This window comes from Juglans regia, chromosome 16, assembly GCF_001411555.2.
Source record: "Juglans regia cultivar Chandler chromosome 16, Walnut 2.0, whole genome shotgun sequence".
Lineage (NCBI taxonomy): Eukaryota > Viridiplantae > Streptophyta > Magnoliopsida > Fagales > Juglandaceae > Juglans > Juglans regia.
Genome location: NC_049916.1, coordinates 8,930,374 through 8,941,260, shown reverse-complemented (window position 1 = coordinate 8,941,260; position 10,887 = coordinate 8,930,374). Strand labels below are relative to the sequence as shown.

The 10,887-nt window shown below is 32.2% G+C and overlaps 1 pseudogene; it reads right to left on the bottom strand.

Moving 5' to 3' along the window:
• Positions 1-1,000: 1,000 nt before the first annotated feature.
• On the bottom strand, positions 1,001-8,783 carry LOC118344777 (annotated as a pseudogene).
• Between the last annotated feature and the right edge of the window lie 2,104 nt (positions 8,784-10,887).

The following is a 10,887-nucleotide window of genomic DNA, read 5'->3' as shown; positions in this document are numbered from 1 at the left end:
GTGACCCACCTATCCTACGGGTGCCTTTTCGAATGAAGCTGCAATAATTCAATTATTATATGAGATTTTTTCATTCTTCAAGGAGAGCACTGTGAGCTAGATTATTTGTCTCCAGTAGTTTTCGAACTCTGGGAGAGGTCTAATTTCTTGCTTGGTTGTTGAAGAAGCTCCATGCTTTCTTAGGTTAGGTCTGGAAAGAGTTCTTTTTGCGTGATCATTTCAAGCTTACATCAATAAAATAAGTTACACTCGCGTGAGGCTCTTCTTTTCACTCTCACTTTATTTTTTTCTATAGAAATACTTTAGCCGTAAAAGAATTCACAAATTGACATCATATCTTGATGTAATATGTTATATTGTAAAGTTACTTTTAAAATAAAATAGATCTAATAGATCATGTAAAACTACGTCAATTTATTAATTTTACATTTATAAAATCTCTTTGTGACTTTAACAATCATTTTCAATATTTTGTTGTCTGTCGAAACATTTCTAGCATATAACAAGACAACTAGGAGATCTGACTTTGAGCTTCGGAAGCTTCCCCATTGGGATCACCCAGTTTTCTTTTGAGTGCAAGTTTCCCTCGATGGCAAGAAATTGGTTGTAGAGGGAAACGGGAGATTGAGCTAATATTTAGAGAGAAGAGAAGAGGAAAGGAATCTCTACAAGATTTATCCAATGTGTAATCGTTTTGAAATTAATCAAAGACGACTAGGAGAAAAATAAAGATATGTCCCTTTTTATTGAATGGTTAAGAAAAAGACGTTTAGGAAAAGAATTTGAATGAAGATAGACCAATGTTAAAAACCCATTGTTATATTCTCACAACGGTTACAAAATCATAAAAAAAGGATACAAAACTGGAAACCCATTCAAATACAATAGAAACTAAAACATATTCAAACATCTGCCTGGAGCATTTAAAAGCAAATACCAATAACAGTACAAAGCAAAGGGAATATAGTAGTCATATATATCAAATTACTGTCACATTCATGTAAGTTGCTGAAAAAAAAATGAAATCTATCATGAATTATTTTAGGTAAAAAAAAATGTCTATATTACTTTATTTGTACAAACGATAAATATTATACTTCACTTCACTTCAGTTTTGTACTACACAAAAACACACGGAATTGATCTTTCAATAAAAAAGAGGTTTTCTTCCAGACCTCTGCTAGAGTTTGATCATTACATGGTATTGGACGTTTTTTTCCTTCCATGGCACGGTCTCACAAATGGATGCTACCTCTCACTTCTTCCTTCACCCTAGTGATAGTCCCAGTGTCTTTTTGGTCACTCAGCCTAACATTGGCTATAACTATCATGCCTGATCTCGTTTCGATGGCGATGGCTCTTTTGGCGAAAAATAAACTTGGTTTCATCGATGGATCTATCTCTATGCCTTCTGAATTGATGCTCCGGCAATGGCAAATGTAAAGCCTTTTTCGCTCAATTTATCCCTCTTGATTTGCATAAGTTGGTCATAGACGCACCATGCAAAACTAAGGAAATGAGCTCTATTCATTCCCTCATTGTAGCAGCCCCAGTAAGTATAATGATATGTGACATGATACCATGCCGATGCTTTTGCTTTTGCATTGTCAGTACTGTTTGCATCACTCCCCTCGTTGAACCAGTTCCTGGCTTCCATTCTTAACGACTTTACAGCATATTTAATTGCATCCAGATCCCTCCTCCCAAAAAATTGTTTTGACATTTTCAAAACAATACCACTGAGAATTTCAGCTTCAGTTTTGATCCCGTAATAATCCATCAAATTCCCCAACTTGTAATCATACTCAGTTTTGTTTCTGAAAGCATCACTGAGGAAGTCCTCAAAACCATCTACTTCCATGTCAGGGTCATAATGCAGTTTTGCTGATTCCAAAGTGAAGGCTTTCACAGGACTTGTGCGGGGTGCAATGGCTTCCACTTCTCGGAAAAGCTTTCCGATAACAGATCTCGATCTGTAGGTACGTTTGTTCGGCCTTTTCATGAAATCGGGATACTTGTTGATGTATAGATGAGGAGGTATTTCAGCTGAAATACCAGTTTTGGAGAAGTCAATGGCGATTGAGTGTAGCTTCGCAAGCTCCATACATTCATGGCTCATTACCCTATGGGGCTCCCTGTCTGCAAAAACGGTGTGGAACATTCTGATGATTCCTAAGTTGTCTTTGACCATATGGTTAGTGAAATACTCCTCTTCTTCCTTCATGACAACAATTAGAGGCTTTTATATGTTAGGTATGGAAGAAAGTTTGTGTAGAAGGACATGGAAATGTGAGATTAGATACCTTTATTGTAACATCATGATCAACTTGTGTGCTTGGTGCTGCAAAATATTCCATTGGTTGAATTTGAAGAGGAGGAATAAGATCACGGTCCCAAGAGACAAAGTACATATCTCCGTCCAAATTACTTCCCGAAGACTCATTTGGATGAGGTCTGAACACAATTATTTTCAAATCATGTTAGTAAAGAGTGTATACATAAATAATGTTGAATATGACTTTTTAGTAGTAGTATGGCCAAGGCAAGTGAGCAGAGGAAGAAATGACAAAGCAGAGTAAAAATAGACTTTAGTCTGAATCTAGTATGTCCAAAAATTGCATATTTTACATTACAATTTAAATAGACAATTTAACTTTATGGTATTTTACCTTATATATTGCAGATTCTACTCAAGGATAATAGGTCTAGCTGTTTTACCTATTGATTACATTAGATCTCTATACAAATATTATAACAATACAAATAGGCAGTCATGAGTATTAATAGGATGTGATGAATTTTATGTTGCTATAGGATTTATAAACTCTGGTGCAAGTGAGTGCACATATTAATAGGATTCCATGCTTTAGAATTACCAACTATTGCATTTTAAAAACTTACCTCTTTCCTTTTTGTGGAAAAACAACACAATCCACCATGTGGTGTAGAGCTGGAACATTAACAGCTTTCAGGACTCGCACATCTCCTGGGTGTAGAGAAGCATTTCTAGCAACAACCACCTCACCTTCAAGGATGTACTTATTTGGGTTTGAAGTGTTGGTAGTAAACATATGGGATGACTGGTTACAAAGCTGTCTACTAAAGCGAGAAACTTGTAGAAATACTTGACCATATTCCAATGTTCTGGTTTCATCTAGGCATCCCATCATAAATCTCCCATTTGGATTAAAAATCCAAGGTCCAAACCTCATGTCCATCAACTTAGACGCATGGAATGTTTGAAGCATCATTGAAAGAAATGGTTCTGCATCTGGCTTGTAATCACATAAAAGCATTTCCTTCAAAACTTTTGTGATGTCTCCTGAGAACATCATCTCCAGTGCCTCTTGTGCTCTCAACGGATCTGTTAACATGGCATTCAGTAGATCTATAGCCTCCCATTGCCTTTTTTGAAAAGCTTGATCCTGCACTCCAAGATAAGACAGAAGAGTGATTATCTGGCGATTCAGAAAACAAGGCTCAAACTTACTCCATGCCAAAACATCGAGTTTTGTGTCAAGTGATTTGTATCTGAACATGCTCTTTCTCAATGACAACTTCACCAATGATGTCGGATCAACAGCCACAACACCTTTGTACCCACCATATTGAATCTGAAATGCTGATGGAATAAAACTGCAGCCTAACTTTGTTGCCACTTTGCAAGCCAATTCTTCAGATACCTTCCCTACGCCATCTGAGAAACAATATGTGACTTCTCCCCTAGTAACTTCTATATCGGGAATAACTTCAATTTCATCTCTGCCAACAATGGCAGTTTCTCTAGAAGAGCAAAAAGATTGACGCAGATTGGAACAATATTTTGCCACATTCCTGATATCTTGAAAATCACCCATCCACTCTCTAATATCTAGTGCAGTCAAGCCAGGTCTTGAAGCAAACATCCAAACAGAATTATCAAGTGCATAATCAGATGAAAGGGCAAGAAACTCAAATTTCTTATCACCAATTACTATGCCATTTCTTAAGGTGGATATTATCCTCTCATAAACTTTGGTTCCCTTGTCCTCATCTGTAGAAGATGCTTGTAAAGATAAAGCCATTGATCGAAGTTTATCCAAGTCCTCATCAACAAAAGAAACACGCAGAAAATTATCAATATCTTCAGGATAATTGCGCAAGACCCTATTGGAGAGATTCACCTCTGGACCACAGAAGTAGACTTTAGATGGAGTAATTTGAACCCTGTGTACATATACGAGCCCATCATCCAAAGAAATAGCAGCAGTTCTAGGAAGTCGCATGCATGTGGCATATCCTTCGTACTGCTCCTTGAGCCATTTCACAGGTTCATAGCAGCAATCTTTAAGATGAAAAAGTTTGTCCAGGGCAAATTCTATGTGCTCAGCTTTGATTCTCTTAGGATCGACCAACCGATAAAAATCATCATCAATTGCTGGCCCAGGAACACACCCATGCTGAATTAAGGAATTGATCTTAAATAAGATATTATATGGCAGGTCAAAGCCTGTGGGTGGATTCACAATGGGCACAAGACCTGAACTGCATGAGAAAGGAGAACCTTCCATCAATTCAAGTCGGTCTTCATTTTCTTTATAATGGACAAAATCAATGTGCAATTCTGGAAGCTGGAGCTTATTTGGAAGCTCCAAACATAGAGCATAAGATTGGCCAATACAGCTGGATGGAGTGAAATCAACTCCACGAACCCACTCAAAACATTGACCATCTGATACATCTTTCTCAAAAACCCTTGGAGCTCCTAATAACTAGCAATATAAACAAGAACTCATTTAGTGAAAAAGGTAAAAGTACAATTTCAACACAAAAATGATTAATTCCAAGGTATGAACATATGTAGACATGAAATTTGTAACTAGAATGAGATCATAGAATTGTGGAAACAAATATTTTATTCAAGTATCTAAAGACTATACACATGATATCAACCCATAACAAGAAACTGAAAAGGGCTAAGTTTCTTCTTCCAACAAAAGACCTACTGATATTGGTTTTTTTTCAATTTGCATATGATTGTCATTAGACATACTGATGAGTTTTTGAAATGTTGACTGATATTTAAATGTGGAACGCAAAAGTTTTCTAGATGGCCGGAAAGGGGCCTTTTTATTGGTGTTATATGGTTGAAAAATACTTATTTTTCATTAAATAGATTATATCAATAACTCGGAGAGTGTTGATAAGATAGAGTATAGCAACCTATGCATATAAGAGAGACAAGATGATTAGCTTTGTATGCTTATATGAACTACGTAGTACCTAATTAATGAAAGAAAAATTATTTGTATTGTCTTAGGGTGTTCAATTTTCATGCACGTCCTTCGAAAAAAATAGACAAATCTGTTACTCACATGAAAAACTCTACTTTAAAACGATGGACTCCACTTTTTTTAAGAAGAGTGCGCGGGATTCACGATTATATCTAGTATTACTCTTGATGAAATGTTATTTTGAATTAAATTTTTCACCAGCTAACCTGAATAAGAAGAAACTTTGTTGCCTGACCACATGGACGATACAGCTCAATCTTCCCAATGTTCTCATAGGAGATTTCAAACTTGTACTCAACGGAAAGATGGGAAAAAAAGAAATACAATCTTCTCATCTTGAAATCAAATTTCCCAAAGACACCTTCCTGCTTCCAGAGCACAGAAAAATTATCCCTCGAAACCTGATTTCCAAAGCGCAACACTATATTATCCATGCTGTATAGAAAGATCCTTGGCTCTAGTATAATGTCAAAGTTTGAGTCCCAAGCTTTAACTGCAGTTTCAATATGGACAATAAATAACAGACTTTAGAACTTAGAATGCTTCATCAAATTTAGAAAATAAAAAAATTCAAGGAAACTTGACAATTAGAATATACAGGTTTGTAGAATAATATAACATATTACATACATCAACACACGTCAGTTTACGAGTTTGCTTTAGTAAAATCTCTTTTACTAACATATTACATACAACCGATGAATGAATTAGATTTGAACATGTTAACAAACGATCAAGTAAAATAATAAAAAAAAAAAAAAAAAATTGATTGGAAAATGAATTGCATGTGTATCATAATTCATTTGTTGTGCAAGATATATTAAATGAGTTGTATGTTTTAGCCACAAAGAGATTTTACTAAACTAAACTCGTAAACTAACGTGCCTTGATGTATGTAATACGTTATATTATTCCACAAACCTGCATATTCTTCACTAAAAACAGAGTCAACTAAGAAAACTAGAGCACATGCAGTTGACAATTAGATACATATTACTGCATTTGAAAGAAACTAAATCTCAAAAACACCATAATCCAAAACCAAAAGGACAATTCAAGCCAATGATCTGAAACCACCAAACATTCAGATTAGATTTCATAGCAATATATATACTCAAAATCATCAGGCTGACAAAAGGCTTCAGTGATGCTTTATCTACGAGAGGGGGAGAACAAGTGTTGCTGAGAGAAATGGAAGGAGGTGAAATGGAGAGAGAGAGAGAGAGAGCGAGCCTGACCTGAGAGGAAAGCACTGAGTGTAGAATTGCTGGTGTGAAAAAAAACCAAGGCTCGTGAGCAAACTATAAATGGATGAGAGCAAAGAGGGAGCAAAGGATGACTGTTAAACTGCCCCCAGCCGAAGTGTACTCGAGCTGACTAGGCATGGGCTGAGGAGCCCAGTTCACTCCAAGTGAAAAGTGGCAGCATGTGATAGCATTCTTATAAGAACATTCTCATTGGATTAGTTAAAAGTTAAATCTAATGAGAATTTAACTATTAGGTCAATAAATTACTCATATTGAATTAGTTATATTCTAAATATTTGGAATATAATTACAGTAATATCTAAACTAATTTCTAAATTTGGAACATACTATTCATTCATCAAATCTTTTTTATATTATTTTTTTCTCTTTCCTTTTAATATCAATTATTTCTCTCTCCATTTTAAATGACAATTGAAAAAATATAATTAGAATACAATTACTAATTAATATATAATATTATGAATAGTAAAATATGATAAAATAAAATAAATTCATAATTAAAAAAATTAAAATATTTTCAAAATTATTAATTGCTCATTACTATATAATGAATAAATGGATAATTCAATTTGGAGATTTGATGTGAATAATCAAAGTTAAATTTATCTTATATTATTTTATTATCATATAATGAAAAAATAGCTATTCCAATATAAAAACTTATATGAATGTAATAGCTAAATGTTAAATTCATTTTACATTTATCAAAAATGTAATTTAATTTTAACTAATCCAATGGGAGTGCTCTAAAGGAAAGTAACATTGACGAATCTAATAGCTTTATAACACTTGCTTACCAAGTTCATGGATGACAAACTTTGTTTAATGTCCCGTTCCATACCCTTTATATATATATATATATATATATATATATATATATATATATATGGATCGTGCTACAGCCCCCGCTGGGGTTGTAGTGTATTTTTGTATGTATTTTTTTTTAAGTTATTTTTTATATAATTTTTTTTAATATTTTTTAATATTTTTTAAAAAATAAAATAAATTTAGAACATTATTAAAAACACTTTCTTAATCAAGAAGTAAAAAAAAATTATTAAAAAATACTTCCTTAATCACGAAGTAAAATAAAAAATCATATAAAAATATTTTATATTTTACTTCGTGATTAAGTAAGTATTATTTAATAATATTATAAATTTTTTTATTTTTTAAAAATATTTAAAATCATTAAAAACATCTATATAAAAAAAAAAATTAAAAAATATACATAAAAAAATACACTAGAGTTCCAACGGGAGCTCCCAGCGGGAGCCCCCAGCGGGAGCTCTAGCATTTTCCTATATATATTATTGCTTGGGTCCCAAATCTGGGAAAACGATTGGGCACTCGGACTTTCTAAGCCTCCTTTCGCGTTGGTGGGGGCTACTGTGGGTGTTACTTTGACTTGATTTAGGGGTTAGCAGCGGGGCCGGCTGCACCCCTCTCATATTTAAAATAAAAAATTATATTTTTAATATTTATATAAATATATTATATAAATATATATAATTTGTTAAAAATTTAAAGTTAAATTTAAGTTAATAAATATTTGTTTTATTGTATAAATTTTAATTTATAATTTAGATATAAAAAAATTTTAAATTTAAAAAAAATTATAAATCTAATGATTGATTGAGTTGAGTAAGGGGTGGGGCAGGTTGCGGTTTCAATCCCACCCCAAGATGGCAGGTTGAAACCCTCTTCGCATAGTGCAGGACGGGATACGGTGTCTCGACATGGTAATAGTTTAAAGAATTAAAAATGAGCATGGTTACGCATCAATCGCACTTTCTGTACACTGTAATTGTTTTTTTGTTTTCTTTATTTCTCATTAAGAATATAACTTTTTTGGCATGAATAAAGGGTCCAAGCATAAGCGAGTAACCATGCCGGACCCATTTGTCAGAAGTAAACGTGGGTAAGGTCTCACTTTAATTTGCAACTGAACGTCTAGCTAATTAGAAAGTGAACATGGGTAATGAGATATAGTTGCGGAAAGCGTAAGTATTATTGGTGAAAGTCGATTCCTTTCTTGCTCCCAAAGGGTTGGACCAAAAAGAAAAATGATGAAACTGCGAAGAGGATATCATATTCACAGAAATGTCTATTTTCTTTCTTCTCCTCTTTTTATGAAAGATCCTTGGCTATGAGAGGGGAAGAACAGGCGTTGCTGAGAGAAATTGAAGGGGGTGAAATGTAGAGAGAGAGAGAGAGAGAGAGAGAGCCAGACCTGAGAGGAAAGCACTGATTGTAGAATTGCTGGTATGAAAAAAAAAAAAAAAAAGAAGAAGTCTCGTGAGAAAGCTATATATGGATGGGATCATGCTACAGCCCCCGCTGGGGCCCCCGCTGGGGCTCCCGCTGGGGCTGTAGTATATATTGTATGTGTTTTTTTTAAGTTGTTTTTTATATAATTTTTTTTAATATTTTTTAATATTTTTTAAAAAATAAAATAAATTTAGAACATCATTAAAAACACTTTCTTAATCAAGAAGTAAAAAAAAAAGTTATTAAAAAATACTTCCTTAATCACGAAGTAAAATAAAAAATTATAAAAAAATATTTTATATTTTACTTCGTGATTAAGCAAGTATTATTTAATAATATTATAAATTTTTTATTTTAAAAATATTTAAAATTATTAAAAATATCTATATAAAAAAAGAATTAAAAAAAACACATAATAAAATACACTGGAGCTCCAGCGGGAGCCCCAGCATTTTCCATATGGATGAGAGCAAAGAGGGAGCAGTCTCTGGCGCCACAAGATGAGTACTGCTAACAAACTACTTCTAGCCGAAGTAAACCGGAGCTGACGTAGGAATGGGCTGAGTAGCCCACCTCACTCTAAGTGACAAGTGGCAGCATGTGATTGCATTCTAAAGGAAGGAACATTCACGAATCTGAAGAAATTAACGAAGGTAACACATCTCATAAAATTAATTTTATAATATTATTTTTTATAAATATATCTAAGAGATTATTCATCATCATTCTCTCTCATGTATAGATTAATATTTTTCTTAATTCTTATCACAGGATATGATATGTAGTGTAGATCTTCATTTGTCCTATGATAGATTTTGATATCATAAAAAAATTTACGAGTCTAACTGATTTTATAAAATCAATTCTACAATAAATTATTATTTATTTCTTATAAACATACTTAATATCTTATCCACAAATAATATAAAATTATTCATCAACTGAATCCAACTATTATAACACCTTTTTTACCCAAACGTTGTTTAATGTCATGTTTCATACCCTTTATATATATGGCAGTGCTATTCTATCGCCTGAATAATACTATTTTAATATTTTAAGTGATTGTTAGATTAAATTGATATTTTTTTAAAATTTTTTTATTCATAGTTTTTTATCATTTTAAAATATTTTTAAAAAATATAAAAATATTTTAATACATTAATAGTTACTTCTTTAATCATTAAATAAAAATAATAAAAAATTAAAATAAAAGAGGTGTCAAAGTAGCATTTTCTTTATATATGTGTGTGTATGTGTGTATATATATATACAGCTGAGTAGCACCACTCAGTCTTATCGTCAGTTGCTTTTGCAACTTCCTTTTTTTTTTATTCATATTTTTTTAATATATTTAAATATTTAAAAAAAATTAAAAAATATGTTAATAAACTTAAAATCACTTCTTTAATTATTAAGTTAGAAAAAAAATGAAAAAAAAAAATTATGAAGAGGTACACTTGAGTGGTACCACTGGGGCGGCAAAATAATTTTTCTCTAAAACTTAACGCGTTAGTGGGACGGATAATGCTTAATCCACCGATAAACGCTACTGACAGTCTTTATGGAAAGGAAAATACTATTCTCATAGAAATGTTTTATCGAAAACTTTTACCGAAATTGTATTTTTTTTTTTTTTTTTACTTAGTGATTAAAAAATGTTTTTAAATGAATTTATGATTTTTTTATATTTTTCAAAAATATTTAAAGTGTTTAAAAAAATGATTGAAAAAAAAAAGTAAAAAAAAAAAAAAAAACATTTGCCTTTCGGTAGAAGTTTCCTTCCTTTCTTGCTCTCAAAGGGTAGGACCAAAAAAGAATAATGATGAAACCGAGAAGAAATCTATAGGGAAAAAGTGAAAACTTGGGCAACGACCAACGAGGATGTTGTCATATGCACAGAAATGCTACTTAGCCCCGGCCTCAAAGTTACTGCTCAAACTTATTAGTATTTTATTTTTTTAATTTTAATTTTATTACTTAATAATTAAGAAAGTGATTATTAATAAAGTTATATATTTTTTTAATTTTTATTTAATAATTAAATATATTAAAAAAATATTTTAAAAACGTTT